This window comes from Mobula hypostoma, chromosome X2, assembly GCF_963921235.1.
Source record: "Mobula hypostoma chromosome X2, sMobHyp1.1, whole genome shotgun sequence".
NCBI lineage: Eukaryota > Metazoa > Chordata > Chondrichthyes > Myliobatiformes > Myliobatidae > Mobula > Mobula hypostoma.
The window spans coordinates 9,702,318-9,727,577 of NC_086129.1; positions in this window are offsets into that span (position 1 = coordinate 9,702,318).

Below are 25,260 nucleotides of genomic sequence, written 5' to 3' on the forward strand. Positions count from 1 at the left end.
ACGCAATGCGCGTAGCCTTTCCGGTGAAATGATATCATATTTGTAAGTAGGATGCCGTGCACAATTCTGATTTGATGGAGACAGCCGTGAGAGCATGGAGGAACATCTGGAGTAACTTCTGAAATGCCCGGTTCGCTGCCGCTGCTACTGTACGATCGAGAATCTCCGGTGGGGAGGCCCCAAAATCCTCAGCTTTGCCTGCTGCTGGCAGCTGGAGCTGGGGTCGAAGCGTTCGGCAGAGATGGTGCTCGGTGCTTGGTGTCGGAGGGCTGGTCGGAGCTCGAAGTTTTCGGACGACTCAGAGTCGGACTATGGTCGGGCGTGACAGGGAGAGTTTTCTTCCTTCTCCCATCTGCGTGAGATGTGGGACATTTGAGAGACTTTGAACTTTTGTACTGTGCTCATGGCCTGTTCTTCATCAAGTTACGGTATTGCTTGCACTGTTGTAACTATATGTTATAATTATGTGGTTTTTGTCAGTTTTTCAGTCTTGGTCTGTCCTCTGTTTCTGTGATATCACACTGTAGGAATATTGTATCATTTCTTAATGCATGCATTACTAAATGACAATAAAAGAAAAACTGCGTGTCCTCATAATCTAATCTAATCACATGACCATATGAGACTGGTGATATCGGGATAGGTATAAGCCGACAATATTTATTAAACTTTGCCACGACTGCTCTTGAGTAAATGAATTTGGACAAATTGAGGGATCCTGTGCTATATGTAGCAATGATTAGACTTTTATATTTCTGGTGATAATTTATAGATTGATTTCCCCTCAGGTACTTAGCAGAAAATCAATGCAGGTTTGAAACATAAGGCTTCACGAGATTTCCTGCAGTTGATTAGAATTACTGCCCTAGCTAAGTGTATAGTAACCAGTCCTAGTTGGCAAGCAATATACAGGACAATAGATAAAATTGTTTTTAATACCATTTCTACAGTTCTTAGTTTTGTTACGTTTAATTAGACAGAGATGTGAGTCCTATGATATGTGGCCAAGTTATCTCCTTTAATCAATTGCCCTTATTCCTCAAATTAATATTTCAACTTTAATTCCTTTCTGTATTTTGCAATCTTCTGCCTCAATCAGTCTTTACTCTTGTTAATGGAGGTCTTGCAAAGAAAGGGTCCTTGCTCCTAGAGAAGATGGTTTGGCCAATAAGTGAGAAATTCCCACTGCTGTCTGTAAGGAGCTTGCATGTTCTCCCCATGACTGCACAGGTTTCCTCCGGGTGATCTGGTTTCCTCCAAAATTCAAAAATAGGTTAGTGTTAGTAAGTTGTGGGCATGCTATACTGGCACTGGAAGCAAGGTGACATTCACAGACTGCACCCTGCACAGTCCTCAGATTGTGTTGGTCAGTGATGCAAAGCAATGTAATTCATGCATGTTTTCGTGTACATCTGCAAATAAAGCCGATTTTTCTTTCTTCTTGTTCTTCTTTCTCTGATAAGGCACCACAGCCCATCTTGTGGCTAATACAGGCAGAGAAAGGCTACAGACAGCATAACAACATAATAAATATGAGCAGGAGTAGGCCATCTGGCCCATCGAGCCTGTGCTGCCATTCAATAAGATCATGGCTGATCTGGCCATGGACTCATCTCCACCTACCTGCCTTTTCCTCAGAACCCTTAATTCCCCTACTACGCAAAAATCTATCCAACCTTGTCTTAAATATGTTTACTGAGGGAGCCTCCACTGCTTCATTGGGCGGAGAATTCCACAGATTCACCACTCTCTGGGAAAAGCAGTTCCTCCTCATCTCCATCCTAAATTTACTCCCCAAATCTTGACGCTATGTCCCCTAGTTCTAGTCTCACCTATCAGTGGAAACAACTTTCCTGCCTCTATCTTATCTATCCCTTTCATAATTTTATATGTTTCTCTAAGATATTCTCTCATTCTTCTGAATTCCAGTGAGTACAGTCTCAGGTGACTCAATCACTCCTCATAGTCTAACCCCCTCATCTCTGGAATCAACCTGGTGAACCTCCTCTGCACTGGCTCCAAAGCCAGTATATCCTTCCTCAAGTATGGAGACCAGAACTGCAGGCAGTACTCCAGGTACAGCCTCACCAGTACCCTGTACAGTTACAGCATAACCTCCCTGCTCTTAAATTCAATCCTTCTCGCAATGAAGGCCAACATTCCATTTGCCTTCATGATAGCCTGCTGCACCTGCAAACCATGATTCATGCACAAGCACTCCCGAGTCCCTCTGCACAGCAGTATGCTGCAATTTTTTACCATTTAAATAATAATCTCATAATAGCATTGTGTGTGTGCGCGCCTGTGTACAAGACATAGAAAGCAGCCATTCTACAGCATAGAAATAGAAACTCATGGACTGAGGTGATGTTATTATTATTTCTTCTCTTTGTGACTGTATCCTTTTCTGAATTTGTAACCATATGTGCTTTGGACAGTGTGTTGTACGCTGGTGGAAGCAGCTGGTTCCAGATGAACGTTGTTTCATTTGTCTATAGTGATGTATGGTTGAATGACAATTGTGTGTGACATTTGAACTCAGTGGATAAAGCCTGCTTGAATTTACCCTATCTGTACTCCTCAGATGGAGTTCAACCCAGAGAAGTTTGAGGAGGTACACTTTGGAAGGACAAACTCCAAGGCAGAGTACAAAGTAAATAGCAGGATACTTGGTAGTGCAGAGGAGTAGAGGGATCTGCGGGTACATGTCCACAGATTCCTGAAAGTTGCCTCACAGGTGGATAGGGTAGTTAAGAAAGCTTATGGGGTGTTAGCTTTCATAAATCGAGGGATAGAGTTTAAGAGTCACGATGTAATGATGCAGCTCTATAAAACTCTGGTTAGGCCACACTTGGAGTATTGTGTCCAGTTCTGGTCACCTCACTATAGGAAGGATGTGGAAGCATTGGAAAGGGTACAGAGGAAATTTACCAGGATACTGCCTGGTTTAGAGAATATGCATTATGATCAGAGATTAAGGGAGCTAGGGCTTTACTCTTTGGAGAGAAGGAGGATGAGAGGAGACATGATAGAGGTGTACAAGATAATAAGAGGAATAGATAGAGTGGATAGCCAGCGCCTCTTCCCCAGGGCACCACTGCTCAATGCAAGAGGACATGGCTTTAAGGTAAGGGTGGGAAGTTCAAGGGGTATATCAGAGGAATGTTTTTTATTCAGAGAGTGGTTGGTGCGTAGAATGCACTATCTGAGTCAGTGGTGGAGGCAGATACACTAGTGAAATTTAAGAGACTACTAGACAGGTATATGGAGGAATTTAAGGTGGGGGCTTATATGGGAGGCAGAGTTTGAGGGTCGGCACAACATTGTGGGCCGAAGGGCCTGTACAGTGCTGTACTATTCTATGTTCTATGTTCTACACCTCCAAGAGGACCACAACCTTGTCATGGTTTGGAGGCTTGTGTGCCTCAATGACCTGGCTGGAGTCAGGCTTTGTGCTTTGGCTCTTGGTAGGGTCACCATGGCAAACATGTCAAAGGGTAGAAGTCAATCACTCAGATTAGGGGGTTCAGCTCCGGGTGAACAACCCTGACTAGTCAAACAAAACTGTTACAGAAGCAGTAATAAAGAATGTGTGTGTGACGGTGTCCCGGAGTCTCCACCTGGGACTTCCATGACTGACAGTAAATCGAGAAGAAGCTACGGACATGATGAAGGAAGCCGTGATTGCCCCCAGAGTTGGAGGACTTTCACTGCTGACCTAAACACCAGCGGTGTAACGGGCAAAAGAAGGATACTCCTCATAATTTTGTATACCTCTATCAAATTTCTCCTCATTCTCCCATGTTTTAAGTTCTAACCTATTGAACCATTCCCTGTAACTTGTGTCCTTGTGTCCCACCAACATCCACTATAGAGTCACAGAGTCATAGAGGAGTACAGCATATCAAAAGGCTCTTTGGCCAATCTAGTTCATGCTGAAGCTATTTGAACTGCTTACTCCCATTGACCCGCACTTGCTATCCATGAACCTATCCAAACTTCTTTTAAACGTTAAAATCAAGCTCGCATGGACCACTTGTGCTGGCAGTTCATTCCACACCCTCATGACCCTCTGAGTGAAAAAGTTTCCTCTCATGTTCCCCTTAAACTTCTCAGCTTTCAACCTTAACCCATGACCTCTAGTTGTAGTCCCACCCAATGTCAGTGGAAAAAAACTGCTTGCATTTGCCCTGTCGATATCCCTCATAATTTTGTATACTTCTATCAAATCTCCTCACAGTCTTATACTTTCTGAAGAACGCAGTCCTAACCTATTCAATCTTTTCTTATAACTCAGATCCTCCAAACCTGGCAAAATCGTATCCTTGTAAATTCTCTCTGCACTCTTTTGACCTTGTTTACATCTTTACTGTAGGTAGAATACCAAAACTGCACACAATCCTCCAAATTAGGCCTCAACAACATTTTATACAACCTCAACATAACATCCCATTTCCTGTACTCAATACATTGATTTATGAAAGCCATTGTGCCAAAAGCTTTCTTTAAGGCCCTACCTACCTGTACTACCACTTTAAATGAATTATGGACCTGTATTTCCTGATCACTTTGTTCGACCATACTCCTCAGTGCCCTACCGTTCACTGTGTAAGACCTACCTTGGCTGACCCTACCGAAGTGCAAAACTTCACACTTGTCTGTATTAAATTCCATCTGCCATTTTTCCAGCTAGTGCATATCCCTCTGCAAGCCACAATAGCCTTCCTCATTGTCCAAGACGCCCCCAATCTTGGTGTCATCCTCTAATTTGGCAATCCAGTTAACCACATTATCATCCAGATCATTGATATAGCTGACAAACAACAACAGCACCGATCCCTGTGGCACACCACTAGTCACAGGCAGAGGCTCCAGTCAGAGAGGCAACCCTCTATTACCACTCTCTGGCTTCTCCCACAAAAACAATGTCTAATCTAATCTACTACCTCATTCTGAACGCCGGGCAACTGAACCTTCTTGACCAGCCTCCCATGCAGGACCTTGTCAAATGCCTTACTAAAGTCCATGTAGACAATATCAAATCAAATGGTTGTCATCTGAAGCTAACAAGGAACACTCTTTCTGATATTGCCCAATGTTCTAAAACACTTTTTGCCATGTTTTCATCCATAAGAATTCCTGCTCCATTAGTATGGGATGTTCCACAAGAATAAATTAGTGTTTTATTTCTATTCTGACATGTTCCAGTACCTGTCCAACAAACTTCACTAATTCCCATGATGTTAACTTTTAGTCTTTCCATTTCATTTATCACATTGTCCAATCTTCCTGCTTGATATAGGGTTCTTACATTCTAAGTGGCAATAATTTTCTTTTGTGTTACTTGAATTTTATGAGCAGTAGCTTGATGACGGTCAGGGATCCCCTGCTGCCCAGAATCAACCCTACCGAGCAAAGTATCTTCAGAATTGTCTTGCAGGTTTTCTTAGCAAATAGATTCTAGGAAACCTAGTATCTAGCAACAGTGGTTTGCTATTGCCTTCCATTGGGCAAACTGAAGAAATTGCCATTTCTCTTCCCAACTGTTCATCCGCCTGTACTATAGCCGTTGTTATTTGAGGTCGTAGCTCATCCGCCTTCTCCATCATAAGTTCAGTTACTGAACCTGCCGGATCTGCCGTTGACCTTCGCTCATATCCTGAGCAGGAACCCTTGCAGGTGCTACCGTTCTGGGTCAGAGCGGCGCTGGGAGCAATGAATGACTATGGGGTAACTCCACTTTCCCCAAAGCTCTGAAAGTCCCCAATCAGAGCCTCATCACCGGTTGCAGCTTAGAGTCATACCCAGGACCCAGAGACATCCTGGAAAACAAAGTTGGCGGTGAAAACATCAATAATTTCAGATATGTGGATGACACTGTGTTAATTGCAAGTAGGGAGGAAAAACTACAAAACTTAATTGATAGAGTTGTTGAAGAAAGTGCAAAAATGGGTCTATCTATCAATTGCAAAAAGACAGAATGTATGGTGATATCCAGAAAGAAGGAGAATCCTATCTACAGGCTGAGAATAAACGGGGAAGACATAAAACAAGTACAGAACTTTTGCTACTTAGGAAGCTGTGTGACATCAGATGGCAGGTGCGACTTGGACATCAAAAGAAGAATAGGGATGGCAAAAGACACCTTTATGAGAATGAAGAGTATACTGACCAACACTAAACTAGGCATGACAACCCACCCCAGAGTACTGAAATGTCACATTTATCTAATTATGTTATATGGCTCAGAATGTTGGACAATATCTAGTAACATGAGGAAATGAGTTGATGCAGCAGAGATGTGGTTTTTGAGGATGATGCAAAGAATATCATGGACGAAACGAATAGCTAATTAGGATGTCATGAAGAGAGCAAGTACAAAAAGAGAAATAATGTATGAAATCATGAAAGGGTAACATAACTTCATTGGACGTGATTAGGAAAGAGGAGTTAGAATGCACGGTAATTATGAGAAAGATTGAAGGGAAGAAAGTAAAAGGAAGGCAAAGACAAATGATGATGGAGACAGCAGCCAGAGAATTGGAAATGAATACCAATGAATTGATCCACTTGACCTGAAACAGGAGTGTGTGGGCCATGGCAGTCAAAGCTCAAATTGGGCATCGCACCTGATGATGATGATGAGACAATATCCACTGCCTTGCCTTCATCAACTTTCCTGGTAACTTGCTCAAAAACTCTAGATTGGTTAGACATGATCTACCACACACAAAGTAATGCTGACTATCCTTAATCAGTCCATGTCTATCCAAATACTTATATATCCGGTCCTTTAGAATGCCTTCCAATAACTTTCCCACAACTGACGTTAGACTCCCTGGTCTATAATATTCTGGTTTCTGTTTAGAGCCTTTTTTAAACAGAAGAACAACAATGGCTATCCTCCAATCCTCTGGTACCTCTCCTGTCACTAGTAGTAGGCAGCCGTTGATCCCGGGGATCATGGGTTTGCACCTCTGGAGGACTGTGTCCTCTCCAGGGCACAAGCTTGGGTGGGAAGATTTGAAGAACCGACTGTTGCCCGTGCAGCAGGTTCCCCCCTCCACGTCACTGATGTAGTCCAAGGGAAGGTTAATTGCCAATACAGCCAGGCATCAGTGTCATCTCAGAGGTTGCCAGAGAGAAGCTGTAAACAACATCAAACTCCCTTAGGGGCCCCAGCTCCGGATTTCTTCCTCGGGGTTTACTCCCGAAGCCTTTCCCATGGGTGGGTGTGGCCACAAGACAGCAGAGGTTTTAAATCAGAGTTTTCCTTCTCCTAAGCAGGCTGCTGTCCAAGGCTGATGAGCCCCACCTGCCCAAAGCAACTGGTTTTGAGGTGCCAATGGCCCATCTTTGCCCCTTCTCTTGTCAGTAGAAACAGTTCCTCCGGGCCTAACAGCTAAGCCACACATGAAGGCCAAGAGTTGGACTTGGTTATCAGAGGCTGTTAGATATGCACGCCATTTGGAACACTTTATAGGTAGTGGGAGCTTATCCCCACTACCACCCCCGGCTATGTCAACATTAAGGACCTTGTCACGAAGGATGTTTTAAAAATCTCTGCTAGGGCCCTGGCAATTTCTTCACTTGACTCTCTTAGAGTCTGACAGGACATTTTGTCAGGCCCTGGGGATTTATCCACCCTGATTTGCCTCAGGGTAGCAAACACCTCCTCCTGTGTAATCTGTACAAGGTCCATGAAGTTGATGCCACTTTGTCTCACTTCTGTAGACTCTGTATCTGTCTCCCATGTAAATACTGATGCAAAGAAAGCATTTAAGATCTCCCCCATCTGTATTGGCTCCACTCATTGTTTACCATTCTCGTCTTCCAGAGAACCAATTTTGTCCCTTGCAATCCTTTTGCTCTTAACATATCTGTAGAATCCCGTAGGATTCTGCTTCACCTTGTCCACTAGAGAAACCTCATGCCTTCTTTTAACCCTATAACCATATAACAATTACAGCACAGAAACAGGCCATCTCGGCCCTTCTGGTCCATGCTGAAATCTTACTCTCACCTAGTCCCACCGACCTGCACTCAGCCCATAGCCCTCCATTCCTTTCCTGTCCATATAGCTATCCAATTTAACTTTAAATGACAACATCGAACCTGCCTCAACCACTTCTGCTGGAAGCTCATTCCACACAGCTATCACTCTCTGAGTAAAGAAGTTCCCCCTCATGTTACCCCTAAACTTTTGCCCTTTAACTCTCAACTCATGCCCTCTTGTTTGAATCTCCCCCACTCTCAATGGAAAAAGCCTATCCACGTCAACTCTATCTATCCCCCTCATAATTTTAAACACCTCCATCAAGTCCTCCCTCAAACTTCTATGCTCCAAAGAATAAAGACCTAACTTGTTCAACCTTTCTCTGTAACTTTGGAGACGAAACCCAGGCAACAATTTAGTAAATCTCCTCTACACTCTCTCAATTTTATTGACATCTTTCCTATAATTCGGTGACCAGAACCGTACACAATACTCCTATACACAGCAGGCGGGAGGAGAAGATGGCAGCGCAATGCAGCGCAGCAGCTCTCCGGTGAAATGATATCGTATTTGTAAGTAGGATGCCGTGCACAATTCTGATTTGATGGAGACAGACGTGAGAAGCAGAGGAACATCTGGAGAAATTTCTGAAATGCCCGGTTCGCTGCCACGGCAACTGTGTGATCAAGAATCATAGAAACATAGAAACACAGAAAATAGGTGCAGGAGTAGGCCATTCAGCCCTTTGAGGTGGGGAGGCCCCAAAATCACTGGCTTTGTCTGCTGCTGGCGACCAAGGCTGAGGTCAAAGCGTTCGGCAGAGATGGTGCTCGGTAGTAAGTGTCGGAGGGCTGATCAGAGCTCGAAGATTTTCGGACGACTCAGAGTTGGACTGTGGTCGGGTATGGCAGGGAGAGTTTTCTTCCTTCTCCCGTCTGCATGAGATGTGGGACTTTCGAGAGACTTTGAACTTTTTACTGTGTCTTGGCCTGTTCTTCATCAAGTTATGGTATTGCTGCACTGTTGTAACTATATGTTATAATTATGTGGTTTTTGTTAGTTTTTCAGTCTTGGTCTGTCCTGTGTTTCTTTGATATCACACCGCAGGAATATTGTATCATTTCTTAATGCATGTATTACTAAATGACAATAAAAGAGGACTGTGTGTCCTCATATTCTAATCTAATCTAATTTGGCCTTACCAATGCCTTATACAATTTCAACATTACATCCCAACTCCTATACTCAATGCTCTGATTTATAAAGGCCAGCATACCAAAAGCTTTCTTCACCACCTTATCCACATGAGATTCCACCTTCAGGGAACTATGCACCATTATTCCTAGATCCCTCTGTTCTAAAGCATTCTTTAATGCCCTCCCATTTACCATGTATGTCCTATTTTGATTAGTCCTACCAAAATGTAGCACCTCACATTTTTCAGCATTAAACTCCATCTGCCATCTTTCAGCCCACTCTTCTAACTGGCCTAAATCTCTCTGTAAGCTTTGAAAACCTACTTCATTATCCACAACACCACCTATCTTAGTATCATCTGCATACTTACTAATCCAATTTACCGCCCCATCATCCAGATCGTTAATATATATGACAAACAACTTTGGACCCAGTACAGATCCCTGAGGCACACCACTACACACCGATCTCCAATCTGACAAAACAGTTATCTACCACTACTCTCTGGCATCTCCCATCCAGCCACTGCTGAATCCATTTTACTACTTCGATATTAATGCTTATATTAATAAGTATATTAATACTTCGATTTTAGCCCTCCTGATTTCTTTCTTAAGTGCTCTCTTGCATTTTTTATACTCCATCAGCACCTCATTTGTTCCAACTTGCCCATTCCTGCTATGCGCCTCCATTTTTCTCTTAACTAGAGCCTCAATATTTCTTGAAAACCAAAGTTCCCTAAACCTGTTATCTTTACCTTTTATTCTGACAGGCACATACATGCTTCGTACTCTCAAAATTTCATTATTGAAAGCCTCACACTTTCCAAGTACTTCTTTGCCAGAAAACAACCTGTCCAAATCCAAACTACTCTCATTTGCCCTGTCTCATTTCCTATAGTAAATCCAGTATCACACGCTCTCACATTGGGAAAACTTTTCTGAACACATCTGACAAACTGTCTCCCATCTGGTCCTTCTACAGTATAGAATTCCCAGTCAATCACCTACTATAACAACATTATGTTTCTTGGAACAGTCTGCTATCTCTTTACAAATTTGTACCTCTCAATCTCTATTGCGTGGCCTGTAATATAGCCCAATTAATGTGGTCATACCTTTCTTATTTCTTATTTCCACCCATAACGCCTCAGTAGTCAAGTTCTCCAGTCTGTCCTAATGGAGTACTGCCGTGACATTTTTACTTGACCAGTCATGCCATCCCTCCACTCTGTCAGGTCTAAAACATAGAGATGCAGGTTGATGTGATGTACCTGTGACATTGCCCAGTTTAATTATGCCTGACAGCTGAAGGAATTTGGGTGTATTCCACCATCAGCTGGATTATCCCACAGTGAGAACTGGTGACCCTCCAGCATTCACCTTGGGCCTCAGGAACATTATTTGCCAGAACTGCTAGCGCTTTCTCACAGCTGCAAGCCACCCTCCCAACTCACAGCACTGAAAACCTGGATTGTCAAAAGCCAATCAAAACTAGGATGAGGAAAATTATTTGCAATAGGGTCTGATTCTTGGAATTTGGTTTCTTATTCTCATAAGTACCAAAGTACAGTGAAAATCTTGTGTTGCATACTACACACAAAAGGTCAGCAAGGATTAAACGCTCAACATTTCAGACCAAAACCATTCATTGGGTTGTTTGTGTGTTGCCCTGGTCTTCCAGTATCTGCAGAATCTCTTGTGTTTTGTCTTGCACATTATTTATACATGTAGCCCCCCTGGCCACCCTCAGGGTCGCTCGGCTCGCTGTCATCTAGGGAAACAGCCCTCAGCCCCGCCAAACTGGGTAATTAGTTTGTGTGGATGCTGTGTGATGTACCCCACCCCGCCCAAATAACAGACAATATACCAGATACGATTAAATGATTTACGGTTTATAGATATTACTGGAACTATATAATTAATAGAGAATAAAATATAAAAGGAAAATAAAAGGTGCCACACTTATCAAAGTTCAATCTCTTCGTGCACAAACAGTTGGAGCTCAGGATCCTCCTTCTTCACCCTGCGACCCCTCGGACCACCTCGACCGGCCGCCTGGGACCAACAATGGTGGTCGACCAGACGCTCCACATGAGTCCGGCTGCGTCTCCTCACTGAACGCCTTCCTCAGGGTCCGACCCCGTTAGTGGACAGCACAGCACCTGGTCCATTCTCTGTCTCTCTCTCTCCCGCCTTCTTCCTCCAAAACCCCATGCATACAAATCTTCCAGATACACCAAAATCATAACAACTATCCCAATTGGTTCGTAACATCTTCTTATCACCGCCTAACCCAAAACAAGCTGCCAGCGCAAGAACTTTCTCAGCGTTTAACATAACAAAGAAGCATTCCCAAGTATAACATAACAAAGAAGCCATTTTAATTAGCCTACGCAGTAACACAAGAGACGAAACCCCCTTACATACAGGTCAATTCATCCATCCATAAATCAACCATGATCAAATGGTGGAGCAGACTTGATGGAATACTGCTCCTTTGGTCTTATCGACTAATTATACAGGGAATTAAGGCAGTGCAAGGTTAAACAATAAGAGAGTGCAGAATAAAGTGTAGCAATTACAGAGAAAGTGCAGTGCAAGTAGAAAATGAAGTGCAAGGTCATAACACGGTAGATTGTGAAGTCAAGGGTCTACCTTATCGCACTTGGGAACCATTCAATAGTCTTATTAAAGCAGGGTAGAAGCTGCCCTTGAGCCTGCTGGTGCATAAGAAATGACAGAGAGCAGTGGATCCAGAAACACAAAGGAGAACAGGAGCAGGAGTAAGCCATCAGGCCCCTCAAGCCTGTCTCACCATTCAGTATGATCATGGTTGATTGATGCTGATCTCCTCCCCTATTCTGTACCGGTTCTCTGCAGCTCTCAATTCCCTGATCTTCCCAATATTCAACTGCCATTTCTTTGAAAACTTCCAAACCACTATCCTCTCCAATCAGATTCTATCTTTTTCAGCCTTTTACGTTTTCCACCAATCACCTCCCAGCTTCTCACTTCATACTCTCACCCAAGCACCTAATTTCTCCCTCACAAACCTTGAAGAGTTGCTCTAGCAGACAAGGTGAAGAGAATCCTAAGGGATTCTGCGGGTATGTTAAGAGCAAAAGGATTGCAAGGGGTAAAACTGGTCCTCTTGAAGACCAGAATGGTAATCCGTGTGTGGAGTCAAAAGAGATGGGGGGAGGTCTTAAATGAGTTCTTTGCATCTGTATTTACTCAGGGTATGGACACAGAGTCTATAGAAGTGAAGCAAAGCAGCATCAAATGGCATCAAATTGACATCAGCAGGGATCTGTTCTAGGTCCCCTCCTCTTTTTGATTTTTACAAATGACCTGGATGAGGAAGTAGAAGGGTGGGTTAGTAAGTTTGCTGATGACACAAAGGTTGGGGGTGTTGTGGATAGTCTGGAGGGTTGTGAGAGGTTACAGCAAGTTATTGATAGGATGCAAAACAGGGCTGAAAAGTGGCAGTTGGAGTTCAACCCAGATAAGTGTGAGCTGGTTCATTTTGGAAGGTCAAATATGATGGCAGAATATAGTATTAATGGTAAGACTCTTGGCAGTGTGGAGGATCAGCAAGATCTTGGGCTCCATGTCCATAGGACACTCAAAGCTGCTGCACAGGTTGACAACGTTGTTAAGAAGGTGTATGTGGTGTTGGTCTTCGTCAACCATGGGGCTGAGTTCAAGAGCTGTGAGGTAATGTTGCAGCTATATAAGACCTTGGTCAGATACCACTTGGTTTGCTGTGTTCAGTTCTGGTCACCTCACCACAGGAAGGATGTGGAAAAAATAGAAAGGGTGCAGAGGAGATTTACAAGGATGTTGCCTGCATTGGGGAGCATACCTTATGAGAATAGGTTGAGTGAACTCGGCCTTTTCTCTTTGGAGCAACAGAGGATGAGAGGTGACCTGTGTGACGAGAATACACATAAAATTAAGATGTTTGCTGGCCTGGGCTAGCATCAGTGGCATCAGCAGTTGGTCTGCCACCTGCCCTCAGGGGAAGGAGAGATAAGGAACAATGGAGCAGCGTCTGGAGATGTGTAATGAAGGGACGTGGGAGAGAGAGCTGTCTGGAGCGGCTCCCCCCCTTTGAACCTTGAACTGTTTGAAGTATGGACAGGCGATACCCCAGCAGGGGGATAAAAAGGGACAGGTTCGCCAAGGAGACACACGCCACCCGAGGTAACGAGACCCTGGAAGCGGTGCGCCTCTCACGAGTGGGTGAGAAGTATCAGACAACGACCAGGGTGGAAAGGTACGATCAGCGGGAACCCAGTGTGTGTCCGCCCTTGCCTGGGTGCCGGGTTCACTGCAGAGGATCGACCGCATCTGGAGGAGGGGTCACAGTCGGTGACCTCAGGTGACATCACCAAGGACCCGCCCAAAAGCTGCTTGTGAGCCATCTCGCCGGTCTGTGAGTGAAGCCGTTCTGAATGATCAGTTGTTCCCGTTCTATCTCTCTCTTCCCCCCCACGTTGTCCATCGCCAGGGCAACGATTACTGCGAACTGAACTACTAAACTGGACTGAACTTTGAGTCACTTTTAAATTTGGTCATTTACCCCTAGACAACGATAGAGCTTGATTGATGCTGTTATCTTAATTCTGTGCACCTGTGTGGTTATCATTGTTGAACTGTTGCATTTATTATCCTTTCGATTACTGTGTTGCTTGTTTCTTTAATAAAACTTTCTTAGTTCTAGTACTCCAGACTCCAACTGAGTGATCCATTTCTGCTGGTTTGGCAACCCAGTTACGGGGTACGTAACACCTGATAGAGGTGTATAAGATGATGAGAGGCATTGATTGTGTGGATAGCCAGAGGCCTTTTCTCGGAGTTGAAATGGTTAACATAAGGGAGCACAGTTTTAAGGTGCTTGGAAGTAGATACAGAGGAGATGTCAGGGGTAAGTTTTTCACGCAGAGAGTGGAGGATGCATGGAATGCACTGCTAGTGAAGGTGGTAGAGGTGGATACAATAGGGTCTTTTAAGAGACTCTTAGGTACACGGAGCTTAGAAAAATAGAGGGCTATGTAGTAGGGAAAGTCTAGGCAGTTTCTCGAGTTGGTTATATGGTTGGCACAACATTGTAGGCCGAAGGACCTGTAATGTGCTGTAGATTTCTATGTTTTGACGTTTCTAAGTAATTTCATGTACTCTGTACAGATTACAAAGGAGAATGTATTTGCTATCCTGAGGCAAATCAGGGTGGATAAATTCCCAGGGCCTGACAAGGTGTTCCCTTGGACCCTGTATGAAGCAAGTGCAGAAGATGCAGTGGTCCTAGCAGAGATATTTAAACCATCTTTGGCGACAGGAGGGGTACCAGAGGACTGGAGGATAGCAAATGTTGTTCTACTGTTTAAGAAAGGCTCTAAACCAAGAAGTTATAGGCCAGTGAGTATGACATCAGTTGTGGGAAAATTTTTGGGAAAGTTACCAGGGAAGTGGATGAAGGCTAGCCAATGGATGTTGCTACATGGACTTTAGTAAAACACCTGACAAGGTCCCCAGTGGGAGGCTGGTCAAGAAGGTTCAGTTGCTCAGCATTCAGGATGAGATAGTAAATTGGATTAGACATTGGCTTTGTGGGAGAGGTCAGAGAGTGGTAGTAGGGGGTTGCCTCTCTGAGTAAAGACCTGTGACTGGTGGTGTGCTGCAGGGATCGATCAGTGCTGGGTCATAGAAACATAGAAACATAGAAAACCTACAGCTCTTCGGCCCACAAAGTTGTGAAGAACATGTCCCTACCTTAGAAATTACTGGGCTTACCTATAGCCCTCTATTTTTCTAAGCTCCATGTACCTATCCAAAAGTCTCTTAAAAGACCCTATCGTATCGGCCTCCACCACCGTTGCCGGCAGCCCATTCCACGCACTCACCACTCTCTGTGTAAAAAAACTTACCCCTGACATCTCCCCTGTACCTACTCCCCAGCACTTTAAACCTGTGCCCTCTTGTGGCAACCACTTCAGCCCTGGGAAGAAGCCTCTGTCTATCCGTATGATCAATGCCTCTCACCATCTTGTACACCTCTATCAGGTCACCTCTCATCCTCCGTCGCTCCAAGGAGAAAAGGTCCAGTTCACTCAACCTGCTTTCATAAGGTATGCTCCCCAATCCAGGCAACATCCTTGTAAATCTCCTCTGCACCCTTTCTATGGTTTCCACATCCTTCCTGTTGTGAGGCGACCAGAACTGAGCACAGTATCCAAGTGGGGTCTGACCAGGGTCCTATATAGCTGCAACATTACCTCTCGCCCCCTAAATTCAATTCCACGATTGATGAAGGCCAATACACCGTATGCCTTCTTAACCACAGAGTCAACCTGCGCAGCTGCTTTGAGCGTCCTGTGGACTCAGACCCCAAGATCCCCAGGGTCCTTTGTTTGTCATCTTTATCAATAAGCTGGATGATATTGTGGTTAACTGGGCCACCAAATTTGCAGATGTCACCAAGATTAGGTGTGCAGTAGACAGTGAGGAAGGCTATTATGGCTTGCAGAAGGATTTATATCAGCTGGAAAATGGGCTGAAAAGTGGCAGATGGAATTTAATGCAGGATTGCACTTTGGTAGGACCAGCCATGGTAGGTTTTATACAGTGAACTGTAGGGCACTGAGGAGTGTGGTAGAACAATGGGATCTGGGAATACAGGTACGTAATTCATTGAAAGTGGTGTCACAGGGAACTTTTGGCACTTTGGCCTCATAAATCAATGTATTAAGTACAGGAGATGGGATTTAATGTTGAAGTTGTATAAAACATTGGTGAGGCCTAATTTGGAGTATTGTATGCAGTTTTGGTCAACAACCTAAGGGAAAGATGTAAATAAGGTAGAAAGAGTACGGAGAAAATTTACAAGTAGGTTGCTGGGTCTGGAGGATCTGAGTTAAAAAGAAAAGATTGAATAGGTTAGGACTGTACTCTTTAGAACATAAAAGATTGAGGGGAGATTTGATTAAGGTATACAAAATTATGAAGGGTATAGATAGGGTTAATGCAAGCAGACTTTTTCCAGCGGACCGATACAGTTTGGCACCAGCAGTGTTGCAGAAGTTGTCAGTCAACATTGAACTCCCCATGCTCCAGATTTTTCCCTCGGGGTTTACTCCCAAAGTCAAAAAAGATCTAGTGCTTTCCTGGCAAATATGACAAATAAACTCTTCTCGGGCTTCCAGCCGGGTACAGGTATGGATTACAAGGGGTGATTGATAAGTTCGTGGCCTAAGATAGAAGGAGATGAGTTATATAGCTCTCGTTACATGCACATGCAGTTCAACTCTTTGTGTGATTACGCAGAAAGTTTGAAGTTAATAACTCATCTCCTTCTACCTTAGGCCACAAACTTATCAATCACTCCTGCTGTGGACCACTTTCTGGAGGTCCAAGACACCGACTTCTACAAAGAAGGGATCCGTATGCTCCACGACCGCTGGACTAAGTGTGTAAATATAGGAAAAATAATTGTACTAGGTTTTCTAAAATTGACTCCTTCTACCTTAGGCCACAAACTTATCTATCACCCCTCGTATACCCAGCGTTTCGATGACATCCCATTTTCATCAGGGATGATGCCTGGGCATGTCTAGTCTGGTAGCATTTATATCCCCATAGTCCATCCCTCCTGATTGGTTGGTTCTCATCCAGTCAGATTTCCATTTTCCCACCTTGCTTACAATTGAATTCCAGTTCCTACTTAGAGTGAGACCTTCGTCTTTGTTAAAATTCTTTTTCTCCAGTTTTAATTCAGTGGCTTCCTTCACCAGGTGGTCCCAAAAGCCATTGGCTTCTTCCCTTGGGGTTTACTCTCAAAGCCTTCCCCATGAGCAGGTTTAGCCATAAGGCAGCAAAAGTTTGAGATCAGCGTTTTCCTTCCCTTAGATGAGCTGCCAACCACAGCTGACAAACCACTTCTACCCAAAGTGATTAGTTTTAAGGCACCAATAAGCTGCCTTTGCCCTTTCTCCTGTCAGTAGAAACAGTTCCGCCGGGGTTAATAGCTAAACCACACGTGAAGGCTGGGAGCTGAACTTGGTTGTCAGAGGCTATTTGAGGTGCATGCCATGAGGAACATTTAACAAGTAGTGGGAGCCTATCCCCATTACCACCCCTGGCTATAACAACCTTAATGAGCCACAGTACACCTAGAGAAATTTGTAGGAGCCTTTGGTGACACACCGTATCTCCTCAAACTCCAAACAAACAGAGCTGTTGGCATTCCTTTTTTGAGATCATTGATGAGCAAGATCTGTGAAGTCAGGTTGATGTCTGAGCTGGAAACCCAGAGGTACCAGAATTCACAGCTTTTGTCTGATGAAAACAAGCCTGTGAGATAAGAGTTGACAACAAGCTTGTGAGATAAGAGCTATGATTTAATGATGCAGAGTTACCTCTGCTCTAGTGCAATCTACATTACTTGCAGAATCATTGCAACATGCAAAAACAATGCCAATTCACTTATTGCATGTTAAATTTATTTATTAATTGAGATACAGCACCGTCCAGCAATCCCCAATTTAACCTTAGCAAAATCACAGGACAATTTACAATGACCAATTAACCTACCAACCGGTACATCTTTGACTGTGGCAGGAAACCAGAGCACTCGATGGAAACCTACATGGTCACAGGGAGAACGTACAAACCCCTTACAGGCAGTGATGGGAATTGAACTCAAGTTGCCTGTACTGTAAAGTGTTATGCTAAACACTACGCTACCATTGCTGCCCGAAACATTTATTTTCCCAAAAGGTTGAGACAAGAGACAGGAAGTGCTGGAATCTGGAGCCAGATCCAAACTTCTGGAGGAACACAAGTCAGGCAGCATCTGAAGAGGCAGAAGGATCATCCTCTTGGGTCGACACCTGCATGTTCCTCCAGCAGTTTGTTTGCACTCTATGTGCCTGAGACTATGAGTCTGCAATGTTACTGCGAGGTAATGTTGCAGCTCTATAAAACTCGGGTTAGACCACACTTGGAATATTGTGTCCAGTTCTGGTCACCTTATTATAGGAAGGACATGAAAGCTTTAGAGAGGGTACAGAGGAAACTTACCAAGATGCTGCCTGTTCTGTATTTAATATTTCAGTTATATTTGAGTAATTTTGTGTATATATTAGTTGATTAAGTTTTCCTGTTTGTTTAAATAGTTAATTACAGATTATATGTAAAAATACATTAACTGCATACGTCATCATGCTACCACACTTAAAGTAAGCATGATGTTGGACCAGCATTCCTGGACTCTCGTGTCTTCCTTTGAATTAATTTAATTTTTAACTTATTTTTAATTTTATTGAGATACAATGTGGAATAGGCCCTTCTGGCTCTTTAAACCACACTGCCCAGAAATCCTCAATTTAATCCTAGCCTGATCATGGGACAGCTTGCAATATCCAATTAACCTACCAAACTATACGCCTTTGGACTGTGGCAGGAAACCGGAGCACCCAGAGGAAACCTTCGTGAAGAATGTACGACCTCCTCACAGGCAGTGGCGGGAATTGAACCCCGGTTGCTTGGAATTTAGAGTGTTCTGCTAATTACTACACTACTGTGCTGTCCTCTAATGTTCTGAAGTTACAAAACATAACACTGCCTAGATTGGAGAGCATGTCTTATGAGGAAAGGTTGAGTGAGCTAGGGCTTTTCTCTTTGGAGGGATGGAGGATGAGTGGTGACTTGACAGAGTGTATAAGATGATAAGAGCATAGATAGAGTGGACAGCCAGGGACCAGGATGGAAATGGAAATGGCTAATACATGCGGGTATAGTATCAAGGTGATTGTGGGATGTCAGAAGTAAATTTGTTACACAGAGATTGGTGGGTGCATGGAACACACTGCCAAGGGTGGTGGTAGAGGCAAGTACATTAGAAACATTTAAGAAGCTCTGAGGTAGGAACATGGATGATAGAGCAATTGAGGGCTATGTCGGAGGGAAGAGTTAGATTGATCTAAGAGTAGGTTAAAAGGTCAGCACAGCATCGTGGGCCAAAGGGCCTGTACTGTGCTACATGATTCACCACACTTCTGGCACCAACAGCATGCCAACACCTTGCTAACCCTAACTCATCTGTTACTGGTATGCGGGAAGAAACCAGATCACCTGGAGGAAACCTGCGCAGTCACAGGGAGAACATATCAACTTCTTACAGACAGCAGTGGGAATTGCTCAGTAACTGGCCAATCCATCTCCTCTGGGAGCAAGGACCCTTTCCTTGCAAGACCACCATTAACTGGAGTAAAGACTGATTGGGGGGGAAGACTGCAAAATACAGAAAGGAATTAAAGTTGAAATATTAATGCAGGGAATAAGGGCAATTGATTAGAGGAGATAACTTGGCCACATATCATAGAACTTAAATCTCTGTCTAGTTAAATATAACAACACTGAGAACTGTAGAAATGGTATTGAAAACAATTTTATCTATTGTTCTGTGTCGTATTTATTTTATTATTTAGAGATACAGCTCAGAAACAGACGAATGAGAGCACACAATCTATTTACACTCATGTGAACAATTAACTTGTATGTCTTCGGATAGTGGGGGAAACCAGAGGAACCAGAGGGAGCCCGCAGTCACAGGAAGAACATACGAACTCCTTACAGGAGGTTCAGGAATCGAACCTGCATCCCTGGCTCTGTAACAGCAGTACGCTAACTTCAATGCTACTGTGCTCTCCCAATTGGGACTAGTTACTGTGCAATTAGCAAAGTCAATAATTCTAGAATTGAACTAGAATTGAACCCCAGTCACTGACGCTGTGAGACGATGCACCAGTCACTATGTGACCCTGCTGCCACACAATCATATGGGAAATAAATTGTCTCTGATGTGAAGTTCAACCTGTCCCTCCATAAATGAAAGGTTTGAAATTCTTTTTGGATAAAAGCAAGGGAAGAGTTTGTGATCTGCATCTGCAAAATGGATGCCAGGATCACAAGCTGAAAGATGTCTGTACTTCAAGCCTCTGGTTCTGAACCTAGAATTAAAATTGAGTAGGTTTCCTTCAGCAAACTTCAGTGGGATATTGAAGTAAGGTACTCTGTAGAAAAGCACGGCAACTTATTGATCTGTTTGTTAAGTTCAAACAGATCAACTGCACATGATTTAAAGTATTAACAACCCCGCGGTAAATAACTATTTTGGTAAACATTTGCTCTTCAGTCATTCAAATCTGTTTTGTACTCTGCTGGGTGAGCCTTATCTCTGAAATGGATACTGCATATTTTCATATTTTTTACAGTACAGCTCTAAATTAACCCCTTGTATTCCACAGAATAAAAAGGGGATTAAATTTACTCAGAAGTGGCACTCTTTCCTTCAGAAGTCCAGGCTTGGTATGAAAACAGCAATGCCCAGGAACATACAGTCTACAGAAAATGGTGGATACAGCCCAGTACATCACAGGCAAAACCCTCCCCACCATTGAGCTTTGCCACAAGAAGGCATCCTCCATTGTCAAACACCCTCATCACCCAGACCATGATCTGTTCTCACGACTACCACTGGGCAAGAGGAAAAGGAGCCTTAGGTCCCACAACACCACGTTCAGGAACAGTTATTACTCCTCAACTATCAATCTCCTGAACCAGTGTGGATAACTTCACTCACCTCCGCACTGAACTGGTTCCACAACCTATGGACTCTCTTTCAAGGACTCTACAACTCATGCTCTCAAGCATTATTTATTTTTATTTTTATTTGTCTTCTTTTGCACATTGGCTTGTCAGTCTATATTTATGTATAGCATTTCATAAATTATATTTGGTTTCTTTTTATTTTCCTGTAAATGCCTGAAAGAAAACGAATCCCAGGGTAGTACTGTATGTGATAACATAACATACTTTGATAGTAAATTTACTTTGAATTTGGCTTTGAAGTGAGGAATATGGTCCAGAAGGTGTTTTAACTATCACACTCTGTCTTTCTTGACTTGTATATTGTGTTTTGTGTTTGCTGCATTTTCTTCATGTAACTGCTCACAGTAAATGGACTGTGTTTGAAACATTGCTGATAGAAGCATGGAAGTGGGCTCTGCGTTCAACCAAGGACTAACTGAGAGTGGGAAGGGGGCAGGGAGAGAGGAAACATGATTGGGAAAAGGGAAAGGGAGAGGGAAACAGCAGAGAGACACACTGTAATGTCAATAAACCAATTGTTTGGAATCAAATGACCTTGCCTGGAGACTCAGGGCTGGGTGTGCCTGCAGCCACACCACTCCCTACCCCTGTCACTCGTTCTCTGCCACCTGTCCCACACCCCTCCTGCAGAGCTCCATCCTCACCATTCCCAATATCCGCTTCTCCCACCAGACTTACAAATTTGCTCTCTGCTCCATGTTGACAAACTAGTTTGGCACCCTAGCTATATTTATATGCCTAAGACTTTTGCACAGTATTGTATACATACTTTCATAATGCTCTCAGTCCACAACAGAGACCCATATCAGAATCAGTTTATCATCACTCACATATGTCATGAAATTTGTTTTTTTTTTGCAGCAGTACAGTGCAATACATAAAATTACTAGAGATCTGTGCAAAAGTCTTTGGCTCCCTAGCTGTATATATGTGCTGAAGACTTTTGCACCATACTGTATGTCACCATATACTACCCCGAAATTCATTTTCTTGCCGGCACTCAGAGTAGACCAAAGAAATACAATCAATTCACTGGGCCCCATGGCAGTGTGATGGTTAGCATGATGCTATTACAGCTCGGGGCATCCTGGAGTTCAGAGTTCAATTCCGGTATGGTTCTGTAAGGAGTCTGTATGCCCTCCCCCTGGAGTGTGTGGGTTTCCTCCCACAGTCCAAAGACATACCGGATAGGTTAATTGGTCATTGTAAATTATCCCATGATTAAGGTTAGGGTTAATCAGAGTTTTGAGTTGCTGCGACGGCTTGGCTCGAAGAGCCGAGAGGGCTTACTCCGCACTGTATAGTGAAATAAATACCGCACACATCCAGTGACTAACAACCAGTGTGCGAAAGAAGACAAGCTGTGCAAATCTAAGTCAATGTCAAAATAAATTTATTACCAAACTACACATATGTTACCATGCGCTATCTTGAGACTCAATTTCGTGCAGGTATTTACAGGAAAATAAAGAAATACAACGAGAATAAGGATGCTAAGAATCAAGGAGCAAGGTTTTCAGAAGGTGGTCTGAGAGAATAATTTACAGGGTTGTGTAAGGAGTTATGGGGATGTTTATTAGTTGCTGCCGTGGGACTGACAGAAGAAAGGTGCTGTCACAATTTTATAACTCTATAAAAGGGAAGTTTGTGGGGTAGCAAGTGGGGTTAGAGCAGGGGGATGAAGGGAATGTGGTAATTGCTTGATTTCACCAAATCCATTTTCCAGGTTCTGTGATGGATTTTAATCTTGCTGAACATTTGGATTTTATGGGGACAGCCTTTCTGGAGAAATAGAATCCAATCAAATTCCTTAAAGGATATTCGTTAACCCATCTGAGCCCAAAGAAAGGTCAATACTTAGAGGATTCTTCAACCAACTCATTCTTCCCAGAATTTCATTCCCTTGAAACAATGACAAGGATTAGAATTCCGATGAATTTTCAGAAAAGGAAAAGCCATTCAGCCCATCTCTATTTCATCTCAGCTGGATATTTTTTCTATTCCATCCTTTCACGTTTATCCAGGTTGCCTCAAAGGCTGTGATATGATTCACCCCAACATTTCCACTGGGGTCTCAGTCCAAAACGTCAACTGTTTATTCATTTCCGTAGATTCTGCCTAACCTGCTGAGTTCCTCCAGCATTCTGTGTGTGAAGCTCTACATTCTCGTCTCTCTTAGCATTAAGGAATTTCTCCATTGAGTCATAGAGAAGTACAGCACATAAACAGGCCCTTCAGCTCATCTAGTCATGCTAAAACTATTAAAACTGCCTATTCCCATCGACGAGCACTGGGACCAAAGTCCTCTATATCTCTACTATCCATAAGACCGTAAAACCATAAGACATGGGAGCAGAATTAGGCCATTCAGCCCATCGACCCTGTTCTGCTATTCCGTCATGGCTGATCCCAGATCCCACTTAACCCCATACAGCTGCCTTCTCACCATAACCTTTGCTGACCTGACCAGTCTGGAAACTATCAATTTTCGCTTCAACTATAACCACGGACTTGGACTCCACTGCAATCTGTGGCAGAGCATTCCACAGATTCACTACTCTCTGGCTAAAAAAATTCCTCCTTACCTCAGTTCTAAAGGGTCACACTCAATTTTTATGCTATGCCCCCTGGTTCTGGGCCAAAGCTGCCAAACACTCCTCATATGTCCCTTCATTCCCAGAATCATCCTCATGAACCTCCTCTGGACTCTCTCCAATGACAACTCATCCTTTCTGAGATATGGGCCCAAAACTGTTTACGATACTCCAAGTGCAGCCTGACTAGTGTCTTATAAAGGCTCAGCATTATCTCTATATCTCTATATTCTACTCCCCTTGAAATAAATGCCAACATTGCATTTGCCTTCTTTACCACAGACTCAAGCTGTAAATTAACCTTCTGGGAGTCTTGCACGAAGACTCCTAAGTCCGTTTACACATCTGATGTTTGAATTTCCCCCATTTAGATAATAGTCCGTACTATTGTTCCTTTTACCAACATACATTATCGTACATTTCTCAACACTGTATTCCATCTAACACACATCAAAGTTGCTGGTGAACACAGCAGACCAGGCAGCATCTATAGGAAGAAGTACAGTCAACGTTTCAGGCCGAGACCCTTCGTCAGGACTAACTGAAGGAAGAGTTAGTAATTGATTTGAAAGTGGGAGGGGGAGGGGGAGATCTGAAATGATAGGAGAAGACAGGAGGGGGAGGGATGGAACCAAGAGCTGGACAGTTGATTGGCAAAGGGGATATGAGAGGATCATAGGACAGGAGGTCTGGGGAGAAAGAAAAGGGGGAGGGGGGGAAAACACAGAGGATGGGCAAGGGGTATAGTGAGAAGGACAGAGGGAGAAAAAGCAGAGAGAGAAAAAGAATGTGTGTATATAAATAAATAACGGATGAGGTACGAGGGGGAGGTGGGGCATTAGCGGAAGTTTGAGGAGTCAATGTTCATGCCATCAGGTTGGAGGCTACCCAGATGGAATATAAGGTGTTGTTCCTCCAACCTGAGTGTGGCTTCATCTTTACAGTAGAGGAGGCCATGGATAGACATATCAGAATGGGAATGGGACGTGGAATTAAAATGTGTGGCCACTGGGAGATCCTGCTTTCTCTGGCGGACAGAGCGTAGGTGTTCAGCGAAACGATCTCCCAGTCTGCATCGGGTCTCGCCAATATATAGAAGGCCACATCAGGAGCACCGGACGCAGTATATCACCCCAGCCGACTCACAGGTTGAGTTTCACCTCACCTGGAAGGACTGTCTGGGGCCCTGAATGGTGGTAAGGGAGGAAGTGTACTCCATCTGTATTCCATCTGCAACTTTTTTGTCCATTCTTCCAATTTGTCTAAGTCCTGCTGCAATCGCATTGCTTCCTCAGCACTACCTACCCCTCCACCTATCTTCATATCATCTGCAAACTTTGCCACAAAGCCATCAATTCCGTTATCTAAATCACTGACAAACAATGTGAAAAGTAGCGGTCCCAATACTGACCCCTGAGGAACACAACTAGTCACTGGCAGCCATGGGATTTTATCTTGTTAAACAGCCTCAGGTGTGGCTCCTTATCAAATGGCTTCTGAAAATCCCAGTAGATGACATCCACTGCCTCTCCTTTGTCCACCCTGCTTGTTACTTCCTCGAGGAACTCCAACAGATTTGTCAGGCAAGATTTCCCTTTACAGAAACCATGCTGACTTTGACTTATTTTATCATTAGTCTCAAAGTACCCTGAAACTTCATCCTTAATAATAGACTCCAACACTTTCCCAACCACTGAAGTTAGGCTAACTGGCCTATAACTTCCTCTCTTTTGTCTTCCTCCCTTCTTAAAGTGTGGAGTGACATTTTTAATTTTCCATGCCAGAATCAAGTCATTCT